This window comes from Ambystoma mexicanum, chromosome 3p (genome assembly GCF_040938575.1).
Source record: "Ambystoma mexicanum isolate Mex_15411 chromosome 3p, UKY_AmexF1_1, whole genome shotgun sequence".
NCBI classification, from domain to species: Eukaryota; Metazoa; Chordata; class Amphibia; order Caudata; family Ambystomatidae; genus Ambystoma; species Ambystoma mexicanum.
Genome location: NC_090925.1, coordinates 547431116 through 547449824, shown reverse-complemented (window position 1 = coordinate 547449824; position 18709 = coordinate 547431116). Strand labels below are relative to the sequence as shown.

General features: G+C 45.5%; 1 long non-coding RNA gene across 2 annotated transcripts in view; it reads right to left on the bottom strand.

The window, feature by feature from the left end:
• Positions 1-435: 435 nt before the first annotated feature.
• LOC138580609 (uncharacterized) overlaps positions 436-18709 on the bottom strand; it is a 62445-nt gene continuing 44171 nt past the window's right edge. For both annotated transcript variants that reach the window (XR_011304300.1, XR_011304301.1), the window contains exons 2-5: positions 8167-8265; positions 7743-7830; positions 1801-1984; positions 436-810 (exon numbers count right to left, since the gene is read on the bottom strand). This is a non-coding gene — a long non-coding RNA (uncharacterized lncRNA). The remainder of the gene's footprint in view (positions 811-1800; positions 1985-7742; positions 7831-8166; positions 8266-18709) is intronic.

Sequence of the window (18709 nt, the reverse complement as noted above, 5' to 3'; positions counted from 1 at the left end):
TTCACCACACCCACGAAAACATTAGCTGACCCCCCCAAAAGAAATCAAATAGCACAAACACATGCACCATTTACAAGTTGGCTCCAACCTACAAATTCACTGGATCAACTATAATAGTTCTACACACAAGATCCCTTGCATTTTCAGAGCAGCATGTGAGGTACAATTACATTGTAGATTAGTAGCAGTGGCTGACGGAGCAACCAAACTCATTTGTGGGGATGTTCCAAATCCGTTGTTTTTTTAAAAAAAAAAACATAATCTGAAAGATTGCACAGGTGTGTGGTAACATGTAGGTGTCACTTCATGGTCCAAACAGGCATGACCGTCATACTGTAACAAGAACACACTGTTAAGAAGACATGGTGATAGAGTTGAGCTTGTCAAATTAGATATGTCCGACAAAACATTTGAAGCAGACAATTGACGAGTTACTTTATAGTCCAATATTTTGTATTTGTGCACAGCTACATCTCTGGGAACTGCAACATTACACAGACATCTGCTGATTTAATGCTTGTCTATCAATTGTCCAGGTGAAGTAATAGGCAGGTTCTGAGGAAGGAATGAAGAACACTAGCCATCCCTGCAAAAAAGGTTTTCCAGCTTCTGTGAACAGCCATTAATACATTTTGGAATAGTCAGTTTTCACCCATCAGCTTTAACAATGTAATTCTCTTGTTTTTTTTCACTGCATCTTCTTTTTCCAGATTCCACCAGTAGCTGCTTTTTCTCCTCTGCCTTAATGCCTCAATTACAGCTTTTCGTTATTTCATCAAATGTTTCCCATGTCTTAATATTGTTTCTTGGCTGCGGGTATGAAAAAGGCAAGTTGAAACTTCATAATGTGACTACCAATACAACAAACATTTTGCCTGAGCTGTACACTGGGGTGACTCCCCTTAAGCGTGACCCTATCCACCCCCCTTGGAGTTTTGCTTATTCTTGCTCTCCTTGGCGCTTTCCCTCCCTCCCCATGCAGCTACCCACATAACAATGTGTATGGGTACATACCGTTGAGAGTGCGCCGTGACCACTATAATTTATAAATAGTGGCGAGCTGCACCACCAATTACACAAGGTCTACGCCTAAAGACCTTGAATGAAAAGGACAGAAAACAGATTGGTATTTGCGAATCACGCTCTACCTTGGACATCCTAGATTAGTTCCACAACCCGTGGACTACATTTTCAGGATTGCATCCAAGGTGTAAAAAAAAAATACAAATCAAAAAAGATAGTTTAGGAATTTCGATTTGGGGAATTGACAGGTCTCTCGGGACTCAACCCTTGAATCATCAAGTACTATCAGAAAATTGTTTCAAGATATTTTCACAATCAACTTCCAAACCTGGTCACCATACAAGTGTTCAATTTCAAGGCCTTGAAGACGGCTAAGGTCGAAACATGTGTCAGCTGACTTCATGGGAATAAATTCACCTACAGATGACTACCCTGATTTGTTTTACTTTCATTCTAAAAGACTGTATACCTAACTTTAAGGAGGTAGGGTGCGATTCGCCAATAGCAATCCATTCTCTGTCCTAGCTGCACACATACCCTGACGTGGACTACGGTCCCCGAGGGCGTCCAACCCATAGCGCTTCGCCAATAACATAAGAGAAATCAGTAGACCATCTATAGTTACTCTAGAAGAAAGAAATGCTGTAAACCAGGTGGGCATTGCATTCATCTGTATGTGTGAAAAAGGGGACCGACTCCACATAGGGACGTCAGATGTACCCTCCTCCTCCCCCAAACATCAAATAGATGAGAGAGAAAAAAAAACACATTGCTTACCTAACTAGAAAAGCAGGACTCCTTGAAATCCTTTTCTTCACGTATTTCTCTTCTACTTCATCGATACCCTCTAGCTGTAATTTCCAATTAACTTCACCAGGAATTGCAAAGGCTCAAATTCCCCATCCTTTCAAACGCACAGAGAAGTGTGTGTATCAAAGAGTCTCATGATGATTTGAGTTGTCTAAAAGAAGAAATAAAATATGTAAATTTAGTACGTGCCAAGTATTTGTGAACCAGGTCTGTACCCAAAACCTTTCATTTATAGTGGGCTTGCTATGGATGTTCCTGCCTGATGTGTCCCGATTTATAAGCGAAGCGTCTCTTGGTGCTTGGTTAACTTCCTCCAAGACTTCCACCAATTGTGGCTTTAACTAGTTGCATCTGTTTGCAAATTTAGAGGTGTGTGTTCTGGGGAGGCAATACGGTCTTAACTGCAGAGCTCTTGTACCTAAAATGCTGCAGTCATTTTGTGTGTGTCCTTTAAAAGACAAAACACATGTTTTAGTTTCGTAAATGTAAATATCAACCATAGAGAGCCCCACCTTGCAGACAGCAACATGAACAGTAAATAGGAGGGTATGCAGTGACAGAACCCATGACCAAAGTGATCTTTACTGGGGGGAACAAAAAGTAAATATTACACCTTAGCAAAAGGCCTTTGCTAATATGAGCCAGGCACTATCCTCCAGAAGGGTCACAAGTCTCCCCCCCTCCGCAACCCCCCCCAAGCATCGCTCATGTGCAATAAATTATATACTACAGCTGAACTAGTGCAGCACTCATAGCAGTGGAAAAATTCTGCAAAAAAGTAAACCAAGCCAGGGGTAAACTTTGCAGAGGCATGGTTTCTCACACATGCACCACGGCTAGATACATGTAGATAACCTATTACGTAGAGGGTCGAGTGAACCTATCTGAGGAAGGCATGGACTATTTGTGTGGAACATTATGGGGGCACTGGAGCAGCAACAACATTAAAGCCAGTAGGAGCATTTATCCCCTACTTGGCAACGGTTTGAAAGCAATCAGCCTGATCCGTATAACAGTCATTGTGTGGAACTGGGAAGGAGTCGCCCCACCCACAAAAAGGGGGCATCTGTATGCTGAACAGCTAGGGCGTCGTATGGCAGAGGCCTTTAACCTCGTCCTTGGCAACAGGGAGGAAATCCCAGGGACAAGATACCTCGCCCTTGGCACTTAAGGGAATAAAGTGACCTCCCACTTTCAAATAGCAAGCAATTCACAGCACACCTTTCACGCCCAGGTCAGAAAATTCCTGCTACCACGCCAGTCCTGATACACAAGGCTGCTGAAAAATCCAGACAAGCAAGAAAATAGCTGAACATCATCTAACGAAAATGAACTGGTCCCATCATTATATAAAAAGAAAAATCATAAAAAAAGCATTCACCCCAGATCATCATAAACAATGATCAAAAAAGATATTTTGAAAATTAATGACAGGGATCACTATCCCTAGCAAGCATTCAATAAAGTTTACAGGCAAACTATCTTCAATTAACTGCTGAGGTCAAGCAAACCACATTGAAGGGGCAATACAATCCCTCTGGGACCCTCATCAACCTATATAGAGACGGTGACATAAGTATAACAAATAGAACATGCAGTAATCCAGAGTCCCTGAAACTTACATTTGTATATATTAAATCATGTAGCGATTTCCCCAAAGTGTTGACCAAACTAAACGTAGATGAGTAGAGCATGAGTCATGAGGGGAATTAGAACACGGTCCCCTGTGCATAAAGGCTGGCACAACTAGCCCTACTGTGATCCGAAAAGGCAATGTGAAACAGGGTGAACAAGCCATCTATGTGCCCTTTAAAATAAATGGCGCAAAATGCTCTGCCTCGCGGGTATAGCATCCATAACTTCCAGCAGTGAAAAAATAATATTCAAAAGCATTACAATATAAAATGAGTCTTTGAATGCCAGACAGTCCGCTTGAAACTCTACTTTAATGCTAATTCAGTTGCTGGACAATTAATGGATGCCAACTTTTTTTTTAAGTTGGCTGGGGTTCAACGGCTTAAGTGAAAGCAATGATCAGGTTGCAAGCATTGCTAAGAGAAATAAATAGATGGGGGGCATCTGTCCACTGTTGGTTAGAGGAGTCTTTTTCTCTCCCTTCTTCATGAGAGCTTGGATGGCCAATATCTGCAACCATTCTCTGGGCGCCGAATCACAACAGCAAATCTAAGCCCAAAGCAGCATGTTCCACCAGAAGGAACAATGCAGGAATCCAAGAACTCATTCATCAGGGCGTTCCAACCATCCCCAGCCTGAGACTACACCTGGCGGTGTGTGCAGCACACCCTGTACCAAACAGCGGCTCAAACAGTCTGCCACACACTTCAAAACTTAGCCAGCCTTCATGCTAGCCAAACAAAACGTTGCCACTCGGCACCCTGATTCAGAATTAAGCAACATTAAAGACGCTGTAAAAGTCACACACGCTTCGCACAAGCCACACCAACAGTCCCCAAACAAGGGAAATCTATGCCAGGTGTGTGCACTGGCATGCAGCTATCTGAGCAATTTATTGAAAATTACAAGCATTGTGCCCTCTATATACAAGAGACACATTCTCACAGGGGCTGTGCGACACTGCAATGTTCTTAAGCAGACTACAAGAGTTAAATCTGGAGTATCGCTGGGTCCGTGCAACTTTTTCCTTCCCAGTAAAGCACCGGAATGATTTTGCTCCTACCCACTGAAGGTGCGGTCATGTGTACGAGTTGTATATGCACCATACCGGACACACAGCAACGTCACACACAAGGGCACAGCAAGCACGTGGTAATGGACCACTTAAAAGCAACCAGGGATTTTGCAAAGGTTTCTTTAGTACATTAGGCTTCTGCCGTTTAAGCCCACACGTGCACTGCCCCCTGGGGACCAGGGAGGATGAGTGCTCCTCCAAACTAGCAATCAAAATATATGTTAACATATAGCGGTGCCAGCAAGATAGCAATTAGGTTTTTTGCCTTTTAACAAAAAAAATAAAAAAAACACATTTTCTTGATAACAAGATAGTCACTCTCACTCTACGGGCAGTAGTCTTGTGATCTTCAAACTGGTTTGACCCCCACGCACTCCCTAAGAAAAGGGTACCTGGCTTGGGCCCCTTTATCCACATGGACTCCAAAATGTTTATGTGGTGCCAAATGGAGGTGTGGGTGCCAAAAAAAAAAAAAAGAAAAAACATTCTTTCTAAATCATTGCTTGCAATAACTAATTAATTAGAGGGCAAATATTTGTAAACGCAGCATTCCGAATTTTTTGCTACAGGGGACGTGACTAAAAGTCATGTTGGATATTTATTTCAAAGAGTAACGTAGGACATACTCAAGTACAAAAACTTGATTACTTTCAATGCAGTCACTTGCAAGTTGGACAGTGGCATACTGGAGACCTAGTGTGAAATGTGGGCCTGCCTTTCAGCAGCCAGCCATCAATTGGGTTAAATTTTTGCAATAACCTCTGGTTGGCTTTCTTCCAGCTTTGACCAATATTTAGTCTTTAGGGCTGCAAAAGTTGAAAATCCAATCTTGCAAAGATACGAGGTGCTGAAAGGCAACAGTACATTGACTGCATTTGGATAAATGGAGGAAACTTCATTTTGCAAAAATCCATCCAAGGACAATTTTTTGAATTGACTCTCCAGTAGGCGGTCACTTTGAAGTTCCATTAGCTCCTCCTGGAGGTGTAGTGGGAGGTGGGCGGGCCCCTACGTCCGATAGGAAAGGCTGAACCACTCAGTCATTGATGCTACAATTTTCCTGTGGGAAGTACTTTTGAGAGTGGTTCTGAGATGGTTTCCCATTAGTTCAGCAACACATGAAAAGATCATACTCCACCTCCTCAAGAGCATCTGCTAATAATGAAACGCGTCGGAATGCAGACATTAACCCTCCTCCTCCAAAGTGCCAACTTCTTAAATGCTGACATTTTTGCGTTCATAGCCAATGATGTGGTTTCCTTTCTGTGCCTTGCAGGGAGAGGTTAAGAAAATTTAGCTTTTCAAAGGGGTCACCATAGTAAGCTAACAGTACAAGCCAGTGTGAATCACACAGAGGCTCTTCTTTCCTCTGGTCTAAACCCAGGAGAAAGCATCTCACTTTGTTCCTAAACACAATATGTTCAGCTCCCATTTCTGCACATAATGTGGCAAACAGATGGGCTCTTGTGCGGTGCATCTTTATAAAATGCACAATCTTTACAAAAAAAAGTCAGCACCTCTGAGAGTCCATTCCACATATTGCGCACAGGCAAAGCTTCCCGGGCATCACGCAGTGTGTGTGTCCACAATATATGTGGAGCTACTATCAACACTTTTGCTTTTAAGCAACTTCTAGCACCAGACATTGAAGGAGCACCATCCAAGCAAATACCAACACACACCTCCCACTTTAGGCAGTGGGAACTAAGTAGTTAACAATGTCAATGACTATAGATGCAGTTGCTCTGCCCTGAATTAGTTTACAAAATATTTCAAGCACGATATAAATTCTGTACTGATAGAAGAGGACAGGTCAGTGATGCGGCGGAAAATGGTGGTGTCAAAGATACTTTTGCATTTCTCTGCTGCACCGTCACTAAGCATTACCCGGTTGACAGTGAGGTTGCTGGCAGAATTACTCAGCATCTGTAAAGGGCTTTCTCCCCCACCCCCCCCCCCCAAGATAATGTTGCAAGAAGCTTCCAAAGCATTTGCAGGTACTGAGGCCACGTTTTAACAGTGTTGTTTGCTTGTGTATGCCTTGTAGCTGCTGTATAAACAAATCCATGGTCTTTTTTTGCTAAGGTTTTGTTTCCAAATGCGCCTTAAGTGTTGGCTTCAGGCTTGCTAACCTAGCGCCACAAACCACACACTGCAGCTTAACTTGTCAGCAACTGTGATCCATGTGAACCCAAAACACAAAAAAAAAAATACATATTTCCGTGCTTTTACATTTCTCGTGTCCATTTCCACCTCTCCTTCCGCTTTTCGTCTGAGATTCCTACCATCCATGGGCACTAGGAAACTATCCAGTTCTATGTGTTATTTCTGCATTTTAAATCCCGAACACAAAGAAAGACTGATTTTTCCCTGGCTGTTTTTGTATTGACGTTAAAGTGCGGAATTCACATACTGCCCCCATCCTTCCCCACCTGCTCATTAACTCGTAAATCAGGGGGGACCCCGAACCGCAAAATTCCCTCCCCAAACACACGCATCTTACCGACATGCACACACACACACACACACACACACACACACACAGTCCAAAACACACCTCTGCCTCCTGTGACAACTCTGCTGGGTCTCACAGCGCCTGTCGTCCCCTGCACGCACTCGTGTGACAGGGGTTTGACAAGTATGATCGTTCCATTTAGAAAGACCGCTCAGAGAGCGGTCTTTCTAAATCAACAGCGCCCCACCCCCAATCGGTACAGTGAAAAGGATATTTTCTTCACTTAGTACCAATGATCCATCTAAAAAAGGGGCCTGACTCTGAAAACACCCCACATTAATTTATGTCATGTTATTTTCTAAAAAAACATTTAAAGTTTTCAAAAATTAAAAATGCTTTAAAAGATTTAAATTGACAAAACACCACATAAGATTCAAAACAAACCACGTGAAAATGCTGGGGGGGGGGGCAAACCACGTGAATAGCTTGGGGGAATAACAAACTCAGCAGTAATGGGTCATAAATGCTGCTTGGATTTAAAAAAAACCACCACATTGATACAAGTCTCAGGAAACTCCCTGTTCAGATTGTGAAGTTCTAGCTCAAATTTTTTGTTTAAGTGCGGTCCTGGACTAGGCCACAGGGTGGAGAAAACCACACCTGGATGCACATTGCACAGGGCCGATAACCCTTCAGCACTTCTACTCAACCAATATTACATATGGAGAAGAAATCCTTACTTGCCTGCGTCACTGGGTCAAGTGCTTCACTGGATTTTTCTTGCTGGGACACAGGCGGTTAGGTCGACACACCGACGCTTGGAGCGATGATGCTGCAATGAAAACAGTTAGTCAAGGATACATGGGTCTACCTGAGACTTCAAAAACGAGAAGGTGTTAAAACCAGCTCTTGGGTGTTAGGCATCAGCTAGTAAGCAGGACATAACACTGGGAAACCAGGAGAGAGTACACAGTGCACAGCAAATGCAACGCCCACATGAGACGTGAACTTTCAGTACCGCTCCAAACTGGACATAAAGAACAGCCTCAACAATAGGTTTGAAATCCCTGATTGTGACTCCTACTTACCTTTAAAATGACCCCACCATCTCCCACAGCAAAATACAGTTTCAAAAAAAAATGTTTTTTTTAAAAAAAGACATTCTTACCGTCGGAAAGTCCTAATACAGATGTCAGGATTTTGTATCGTGCCATTGCTGCTGGGGACTTTGCTGTCCGAGATGGGATGATTAAGCCAATTTGTGTTCCTGCAAATGAAAAAGTACAATAAAAAAAATATAAACTTACCAGATTGACTGTCCCAATATGTGCGCACTACATTCTGCCAGTCGGCAAACATCCTCCCCCGCACACAAAGGGGACTTAGGGTGCAGGGTCCAACCGGGAAATCTCTAAAAGTTCCCTATAGGCCAGTCCACCCCAGTTGGTAGAGAGCAGTCAAGAGCAAATACCTGAAAACGTGACTCATACTCAGTCACAGAGACAAGCGAGAGAAAGAGCATCAGCTTGTTATAGGTTACCCTTAACAGTTGTGAAGTCCAGCCTGCTGACATTAAAATCATTAATCTACATATTTTACATAGACTATGACACAAGAGTTCTTAACTCACTGAGCCAACTTTCCGAAACATCGAGTAATAGCCATGTAGCTTATACTGCAGTTAGGTGACAGCGCTGACATAGCAGCAGACTGCCGCGGCTGCCATGCCAGACACAATGGCCCCTGGCTTCTCTGCAACATATGGTGCCACATGCAGGCAAAGAAGGCATGGCACCCACAGCAGGATGATATACATGAATTCTACTTTAAATCACTTCTGTGGCAGCGGTGCAACAAATGTACTGCTGGTAATGTAGCGATTTTAGTATATCATGGGATGCATAGACTTATAGTAGATGGCTCCCATGGGTAGCTCAGCAGGTTGACAGACCATTGCTGAGACTGTTTAAGGTTGAATTTACCCAAAACAATAAAAAAAAACAAATGCAAAACTTGGGAATCGATCAGGCTTTTTGCAATTACTTATAAAAAAAAAAGAAGTGCTATAAAATGTGTTTGGCCAAGGGATGGGGTATTTCTGCCTCCGTTTGGCACCCATGAACCCAGTTTAATTTCCTAATAACTGCTGTCAGCACAATGGAAGCATTTATTTGTAAACATAACATCTTTATGAATATAACCTGTGATAAAACACAAAGCAAGGGAGACACAAATTGTATTGGTGTGGTGCTCAGAAAAAAAAACAAAAACGATAAAAAAACGAAAAAATAAATAAATAGCCCATCGCAAAGAAAACTAGTGAACGCAAGTTTGTGCAGCGTTTGAGTTTGGAAATTACTTTCCATTGAATGTGTAAAACACACATTTGAACAATAATGTGTCCAGCATGTAGAATGCCTGCTTTCAACAGTGACCACACCCCTCCCCGCCACAGTGATGATGTTCATGGCCCATTGATTTCCGTGGTGTCCCTTTCAGGACAGAAAAAACAAACAGGATGAGCAAACAGAACCAGGAAATGCGCGAGTGATGGCTGGGGAAAGGAGCCCTGCTTAGATTAGGTCACCGAACACCCAGCTTCCCTCTGCAAAGCTGGGGGCTTGATAAAGCCTGGTCATGGCTAAGGCAGGCCAGGTACCAAGATCCGGCCAGACATCTGATGCCGGACCCGGCCTCCGCGGGGCCGGTGTTGTAGGATATCTGGCTACCCCACGGCAGAATGTTGGAGAACCCAGCAATCTGCTGTGGGGGAGCTGGATACCCTACAACACTGGCAATGCGTGCTTCCGTCGCTGCTCACCTCGTCCTCCCCCATGGCCAAGCAAGGTGGGGCACTGAGGGAGAGGGGTCCAGGGGGAACCAGCACTGCAGTCATCCAGCCCCTCTACTCACCTTTCCCCACGCGTTAGTCTTCGTGGGTCCAAAGGGGGAGAGGGAAGCAGAGGTGTTAGGGAGAATTCTCTGTTACGGCTAATTTCCCAAACCTAGTGAGTCCCCCCAGCAGCGTCGCTGGATTTTTGGGGTTTGTTTTTTTTTTTCTCCTGCTAAGAGTGAGACTCTTTTCCTCCCACTCTTAGACATGATTTGAGGTACTCCTTTGCCTTTTTGTGTGCTTATGGGCTATGGGCTATTTTTCTCCATAGGCTATCATTGGTTTTGTATGTGTGTTACACAGCACCCTCAGTGCAGTAACACAGGGGTGTCATAGTGACCCCCAAACATAGACTCCATACTGTCTCCCAGGGCATGTAAAGTCACCATTGGCTTTACTAGTTCAAAATTGTGAACAGAACCAGTACAAACCATCATAGTCTGGAAGTACTGGAAGGGATTAATTAGATTACCCCTGGGTCTGTTCTCAAGGGGGGCACTGTCCAGTCCCCCCTTGCCGAGTTTCTGGCTAGTGGCAGTGGTTACCACGCGAAATATTTCTCTATGGGATTTTCCCATTGATTTTAAACGCACCACTTTTTGGTGCAATGTTAAAATACCGCCGGTTTATTTATTAAATATAAATTCACTGAGTGGGTTTTTTCGCCAGAACTCACTTCTAAAATGGTGTTTGTGTCCGTCTCTGACCAAAGTCGAGCCCTTCGTTCCACTATTTTGGCGGGCTTCTCCACAGAAGCCCTCCAAGTGGTGCCACTCTGTCTAAGTTCCATAGGAGGGGTGGAGGGAATAGGCACCCTGGACTGCGTTGCCTTGGCAACCCAAGTCGCACTCTTCTCCGATTGGCCCAGTGGTAGCATGAGTGATTGACAGCTAGGCTGTTTGAATGGGGGTTTTCTGCATAAAATCAGGGCTTTTGGGACTGGAACTTCAGAAGTCTCCACTGGACCCAAGAACCCGACGAGGACAAAGCTGAGCCACCTGCAATCCGACGACACCACTGGTGAAGCCCTGCTGCAACAAACTCACCACTTCTCCAACGACTGGGAAGAGCTTCTGCTGAAGAGTCTTCTCCCTTTGAGCTGGTAGAACCATCCAGCTCACCTCTTTTCGCTTCCTGAAGTGTTCCTTGGCCGAATCGCCCGTGCCAAGCACCCCGGCGGTCAGATAGGCAAGCGCTCCACTTTTTATCGCGAATAAAAGGACTGCTCCTTTCAATCAGGAACTCCACGGCTGGTTTCACCCCTGTGCAGTGCAACGACTCCAAACCTTCCTCCACGGCGAGATCCTCTCTTCCTCCGACTGGAACAACGAGCTGCAACCACTGCCAGGAACAACTGCCCCGCTGGAGCTTCCTTTCCATTTAAGGTACTGTGTCCTGTCTGGCCTCCATTTCTACAGAGTACTCCGGGTGTCTCCTAAATCCTTGACTTCTATACTGGTTTGGCCCCAGACCTGCTAAGCTTTAGCTTTCTGAAACTATCTCAACCCTTTTTGACTTCTGCAAAGATTTTGAGTGCATTTCCACTTTGTGATCTTGGGCACATTCCGCCTTGCTCTCTCCAAGAGTAGTCCTTGCCTATGAACTTTTTCCTCTACAGTAGACCCTGCCTTTATGACTTGCTGTGGTTTCTTAAAAGTGTTGGTATTGTGTTATTTCCATACTCTGCCTTTCCCTCCCTTTTTAAATGAATTATTGGAGTGCCATCTAAGGTTACACGCTCACCTCTGTTTTGCAAATAAGTGGTGTCTTAACTTAGACTTGTCTAAATAATTAACTAAGGAAGTGTATATATACTTATAGTGACTGTGTTTGAACTTGCTTGACATATTAGTGCCAGTGTATTCACATAAGTGTGTCTTTAAATAAATAATTATATACTTTTTTTTTTTAATCAAAGCTCTGGTCCGCGTTTGCTTGTGCTACTGTATTTTGGTACCTAATGTGTATACTCTACAAACGGTCTAACTCTTCTTGAGGGAAGAGGGACTGCTCAGCCACAGCTACCAGGTAAATCTGGGTGGTGCAGACTGCTACCAATTGGGTTTACTGCCAACACCTGTAGTCTTAATCTTCTTGCAGTGCTCCCTAAGGGAACTGCACAGGATTCTGCCTAACAAGAGGGACCGACAAAGGCCTGAAACGCTTGCTTCCTGGCACTCCGTCCAACTGTGGTGTGGCGGTCAGAGCCAGAAGCGGCATCCCTTACTAGGCAATAAGACCCTGGCGTCACCAGCAGGAAGCAACAACGCAGAGTGGACACGCAATCCAAATTCAGGAAAGAGCACTTCCAGGCTGCATTTATTTCCCACACCCTCATCACGTTGCACTGACTGAGCATGTATTTTCTCTTTTCTTGTTGTCCTGAATCACACGCCCCACAGATTGAAGAACTCTGCCCACAGTATGGCTATTTTTTAGGGCTAAATACTAATGGTTATCTTGCTGGCAAGACTACATAGGAGTTTGCATTTTCACTCTATGCTAGCAAAGCAACATGCAGGCACCTAGTCAGTGAGACAACACAGGGAAATGAAGGAAGTCGGTCCTGTACAGAAAGAAATATGGGAGTGGGGTCAAGAGACATCTTGTGGTAGAGACTGGCCGGTACAGCGGAATGCACTGCCTGGCAGCACTGAGCGGTAAAGTCAGGCACATCTCCCTGCAATGTTCATAACCACTCACCTCGTAAAGGCAGTAAAGTTACAGAAATCATACCAAGAGAACTGCATGCCGTCGTAGTGAGCTCATTGCTTTTATAACAGTGAAAGCCGTGTTGCGCAGATAACGGCAGCACTGGTCATTGGGTCGGCTCTGAGATCCGGCACCAGATGGGTAGCCAGATCCGGCCAGAGTCAGCCGCTGCAAACCCCAAACCGATGCTCTGCGCTGGGTTACTTTGGAAAAAAAAGAAAGAAAGCGCCCGCGGCAGCACAGAGATGGGGGGGGGGGGGGTGAGCAGCTCATTGCCGGCATGAGCGATCTGATGACTCTGCCCCACTACGTGTACACAGCAGGACTGGATACAGGTCACAGCTGCAGGAAAAGCAAACCAACTTCCTCTGGTGACCCGTGAAGGGTGCACAGGGTCACCAGAAGAAGTTAGTCCTCAGCCACGACAGTTTATTTATGCAATGTTTGTCGAATACCCGGATTATTCGTTTATTTATGCAATGTTTGTCGGATATGTGTATCCGACAAACACTGCATAAAAAATATATATATATATATATATATATATATATATATATATATATATATACACACACAGGTAGCCGTCAAACATGGCATGAATAAATAAATACCCCTATTATTATTGAAACTATCCCACACGATGCAGCCACCCAACTGCTTTCAGAGGGGAGCTGCAGGGTGTGGTTCAAGTAAAAGAAAACGTTGCTTATGGCGAACAGAAATCAGCAGGTTTTAAGAATGAGGTTGCAGGACACAGATTATCTGCTCTTTCACCACTACGCAGACGATACACAAATAATCTTCAAAATACAAGACAACCCGGAAAGAAACTCAACGCTAGAAAACTGCCTCCGCAATGTAGTCTTCTGGATGAACTCAAACTCCCTCAAAATCAATCCAGGCAAAACTGAAATAATGATCGTCACAAAAAAAAAAATGGAGGAGAAAACCAATTCATCCCTTGGCCAAGGGAACTCGGGACAACCCCAGCACCGATTGTATAAAACCTAGGGGTTCTGATGGACAACAATCTCACGGTAGAGCCACAAGTAAACGCTCTCAAGAAATGCTTCTTCCTCCTGCGAGCGGCAAAGAGAATCTTACCGTTCCTATCGTTCGCCAACAAAACAACAACCATTATCATCGCCCTCGTCATGTCCAAAGTAGACTACGCCAATAGCCTATACCAGGTGAAAGCATCCCAACACTGGAACACCCTACCACCATCCCTCAGGATACCCCAAACCTATACAAACTTTAGACGCAACTATATCCAGTGGATAAAGACCAAGGACCACTAATACTTCTAACCCACCACACTGATGCAATCCTGTAAAGAATGTTTATTTGTAAAATATCTGCCTTTCTGTAAACCTGTACATTTTTTTTTTTTGCCTCCATTGTCATACTGTAACACTAGTGTATAAGCAGCCAGTAACCAAGCTTTGAATAACCATGCTGCTCATGCAGCCTCATACCCTCGGGTCTGGTGCGCAATACAAATGAATAAACTAAACATGCCTGAACGACTCCTAAAAAAACTACAACGCATTCAAAATGCGGCAGCCAGACTACTTCTGAGACTATCCCGAAGAGAACACCGCACAAGCGCTGAAAACACTACATTGGCTACCAATAAAACAACTAATAAAATTCAAAACAATGTCCATTACGCACAGAGCAGTACACAACGAAGACGCCGAGTTCCTAAGAGAAGACAAACTGCGCCTACATCAATCAACAAGAACGCTCAGATCAAGCATGGACATCCGCCTGGGACCGAAGCCCTACAAAAAAAGAAAACTTGGAAGATCCTCCTTCTCTCACCAAGCCCCGAAAACCTGGAACGACCTACCAAAAGTACATACGCAACACAAGAAACCACCCGATACAGGAAATTACTCAAAACATGGCTCCTCGCGCCATAACTGAAAAGACCGGTCACAGGGGCACCGATATAAACATCAACGAACGTAGAGCGTCCGCAATATACACCGTTCAATCAATGGAGAAAAGCCAAGGTAAATATCCCACGACATACGAAACGACCAAACGGGAGACAGTCACAATACGATCAAAGACAGTAAACATAGCAAACTAAAAAAAAAAAATTAAAAAAAAAACCCTAGGAGGAATCAAGAGGACCATGACCATAACCATTACATTCCCCAACAGCCCTAAGGACAAAATATAGAGAGGGAAAGGAAGCACTGCACCACAAGCCCCAATCCAGTGGGTGATAAACAGAATGTTTCATCACTACACACTGTCCACCGACACAGCAGGAAACAATGCCCCACCACACAAAAACTACAACTAAACAATAGTCCCAAGGAAGTTCACCCCACGGAAGCCAATGAACCAGTCAGGACAGAAGGATACGAACGACTGAATACACAGGCTCACCAAGACGGATCCACTAGGACAACACATCAACACGACTGACCATGAATCATTCAAAGCCTTAACCGACCAGGGTCTCACTAGATAACCTGAGAATAGATATTACCTACCCAGCCACACAACCGAAGATTAGGTTCAGACGCACCGACCAATCTAAACTATACTCAATAGGATACAGTTGGATCAGTGCACACAACCGAAGATTAGGTTCAGACGCACCGACCAATCTAAACTATACTCAATAGGATACAGTTGGATCAGTGCAACACCACCAAAGCGAGTCGGCCCACGAGAAACCAGCAACAACCCAACCCACCGGTATGCAACTCTAACTGAGCCATAAGTACCTGAATCAGGATACAGACCCCACTCTCAATCTTCTGCATACTTAAAACCACACAACCATCTCTCCCCCAGCAATCCGCACGCACTTTACCACACCGCATCAACACAAACTTCAACCACAGCAGTCGAGGCCTCGCCCGATCCGATACTAGCACCAAAGCCCAGCACTCGGTGAATACCGAGCTGAAGCTGCCAACAGCACACCACTTCTCCCTCTCTCCTCTTTCCGACTAACCCTACCCGCCCTTCCTGTTTACAGATCCGCCAGAGCGCCTGGGGACCAATTCCGCTGGTGACAGTGCGCTGCTATACAAGTACCTTTAACATAACATTAGCTAGAGTAATTGCTCCTTTTAATGATTCTTTAACAGTCTGCTTAGAATAATCCTCTGTATGAGCTCAGATCACAGTGTAGACAACATTGCTGTTGGTAGTTTAGGTGCACAGATGGATGGTACGGTTTGCCCCCTTGTACAAGTGCGGGTCTCGGGCACCAATGCAAAAGTGGCCCATAGTTGTAAACGGCAATTCATTCCTTTTCTGACCATTATTGAATAGTACCCGGGGGGGGGGGGGGGAGAACTGTTATTCGCATAGTGAAGTACCTCATCGCCAGCGCCATGTAAGTGGGATTGATATATAGTTTGGAAAAGAAGCTGCATGAAAGAAATTGCGCAGTTTTAAAATATTATTTTGGGCCAGCTCCACCCCCACCAAACACCGCCTCTTGGGTACCGCCCCTTCAACTCCCACCCACCCCATTTTTTCAATTTCCACCACTGGATAAGGGTTAAGATTGCAGCAGCCGAATCTGCCCTGAAATTCCCTCGGCGTGTGCGGCACAGCCATAAACCACTTCTGTTTGGAGGTGGGTGGAGCTGAGGATGGGGATACCAGCCAAGAAGAGACACAAAGATCCGCTGTTGGTGCAACTTAAATCAACTTAAATCAAAATAGGAAAAACAAACCCATCAGTGTTTTGTTCTCCGCAGTTCCCTTCTCTTGCCCGCTGTGAAACACCTGCGTATAAAAATATTAAATATACCTGGCACTTCTCCGAGATAAATAAGCGCATTATAAATGCGCAATAAAAAATAAGTACCTGTCAGTGCACGGCGTGGAGCTCTCCAACCTCCGCGATCCTCTACCTAAGCACGTAGACGTCCCACTCCCACCGACGTGACAATGTCACGACGACGTAACAGATACGCGTCATTAAGTCGTAAAGGCATGTTGATACTAGTTCCCATCCGAGAAACGGACCATCGGTTGTTAGGGCCATTTCTCAGATGGGAAATAGCTGCTTCAGTGTGAGTGAGCTAGTTCCCATTAGAGAAATGGCCCTTTTTTGCCCCCTAGTGGCCAAGTCCTGCATAATAATGGGAACTAGCCCACTCACACAAAGAAGACTAGTTCCCATTAGAGAAATTGCCCTTTTTGCTCCCCTAGTGGCCAAGTCCTGCATAATAATGGGAACTAGCCCACTCACACAGAGAAGGCTAGTTCCCATTAGAGAAATGGCCCTTTTTGCCCCTAGTGGCCAAGTCCTGCTATTTCCCATTAGAGAAGTGGCCCTTTTTGGCCCTAGTGGCCAAGTCCTGCTATTTCCCATTAGAGAAGTGGCCCTTTTTGGCCCTAGTGGCCAAGTCCTGCATAATAATGGGAACTAGCCCACTCACACAAAGAAGGCTAGTTCCCATTAGAGAAATGGCCCTTTTTGCTCCCCTAGTGGCCAAGTCCTGCATAATAATGGGAACTAGCCCACTCACACTGAAGCAGCTATTTCCCATTAGAGAAAGGGCCCTCCGACCAGCAGAGGCAGAAAGGTCCTCTCGTCTAATGGGAACTAGCCCACTCAGACTGAAGCAGCTATTTCCAATTAGAGAAAGGGCCCTCCGACCTGCAGAGGCAGAAAGGTCTTCTCGGCTAATGGGAACTAGCCCACTCACACTGAAGCAGCTATTCCCATTAGAGAAACGGCCCTCCGACCAGCAGAGGCAGAAAGGTCTTCTCGGCTAATGGGAACTAGCCCACTCACACTGAAGCAGCTATTTCCCATTAGAGAAACGGCCCTCCGACCTGGAAAGGCAGAAATGTCCTCTCGTCTAATGGGAACTAGCCCACTCACACTGAAGCAGCTATTTCCCATTAGAGAAGCGGCCCTCCGACCTGGAAAGGCAGAAATGTCCTCTCGTCTAATGGGAACTAGCCCACTCACACTGAAGCAGCTATTTCCCATTAGAGAAGCGGCCCTCCGACCTGCAGAGGCAGACAGGTCCTCTCGTCTAATGGGAACTAGCCCACTCAGACTGAAGCAGCTATTTCCGATTAGAGAAACGGCCCTCCGACCTGGAAAGGCAGAAAGGTCCTCTCGGCTAATGGGAACTAGCCCACTCACACTGAAGCAGCTATTTCCCATTAGAGAAGCGGCCCTCCGACCTGCAGAGGCAGAAAGGTCCTCTCGTCTAATGGGAACTAGCCCACTCAGACTGAAGCAGCTATTTCCCATTAGAGAAACGGCCCTCCGACCTGGAAAGGCAGAAATGTCCTCTCGTCTAATGGGAACTAGCCCACTCAGACTGAAGCAGCTATTTCCCATTAGAGAAACGGCCCTCCGACCTGGAAAGGCAGAAATGTCCTCTCGTCTAATGGGAACTAGCCCACTCAGACTGAAGCAGCTATTTTCCATTAGAGAAACGGCCCTCCGACCTGCAGAGGCAGAAAGGTCCTCTCGTCTAATGGGAACTAGCCCATTCACACTGAAGCAGCTATTTCCCATTAGAGAAGCGGCCCTCTGACCTGGAAAGGCAAAAAGGTCCTCTCGTCTAATGGGAACTAGCCCATTCACACTGAAGCAGCCATTTCCCATTAGAGAAGCGGCCCTCCGACCTGCAGAGGCAGAAAGGTCCTCTCGTCTAATGGGAACTAGCCCACTCACACTGAAGCAGCTATTTCCCATTAGAGAAACGGCCCTCCGACCAGGAGAGGCAAAAAGGTCCTCCCGTCTAATGGGAACTAGCCCATTCACACTGAAGCAGCCATTTCCCATTAGAGAAGCGGCCCTCCGACCTGCAGAGGCAGAAAGGTCCTCTCGTCTAATGGGAACTAGCCCACTCAGACTGAAGCAGCTATTTTCCATTAGAGAAACGGCCCTCCGACCTGCAGAGGCAGAAAGGTCCTCTCGTCTAATGGGAACTAGCCCATTCAGACTGAAGCAGCCATTTCCCATTAGAGAAGCGGCCCTCCGACCTGCAGAGGCAGAAAGGTCCTCTCGTCTAATGGGAACTAGCCCACTCAGACTGAAGCAGCTATTTCCCATTAGAGAAACGGCCCTCCGACTTTTCTGCCTCTCTAGGTC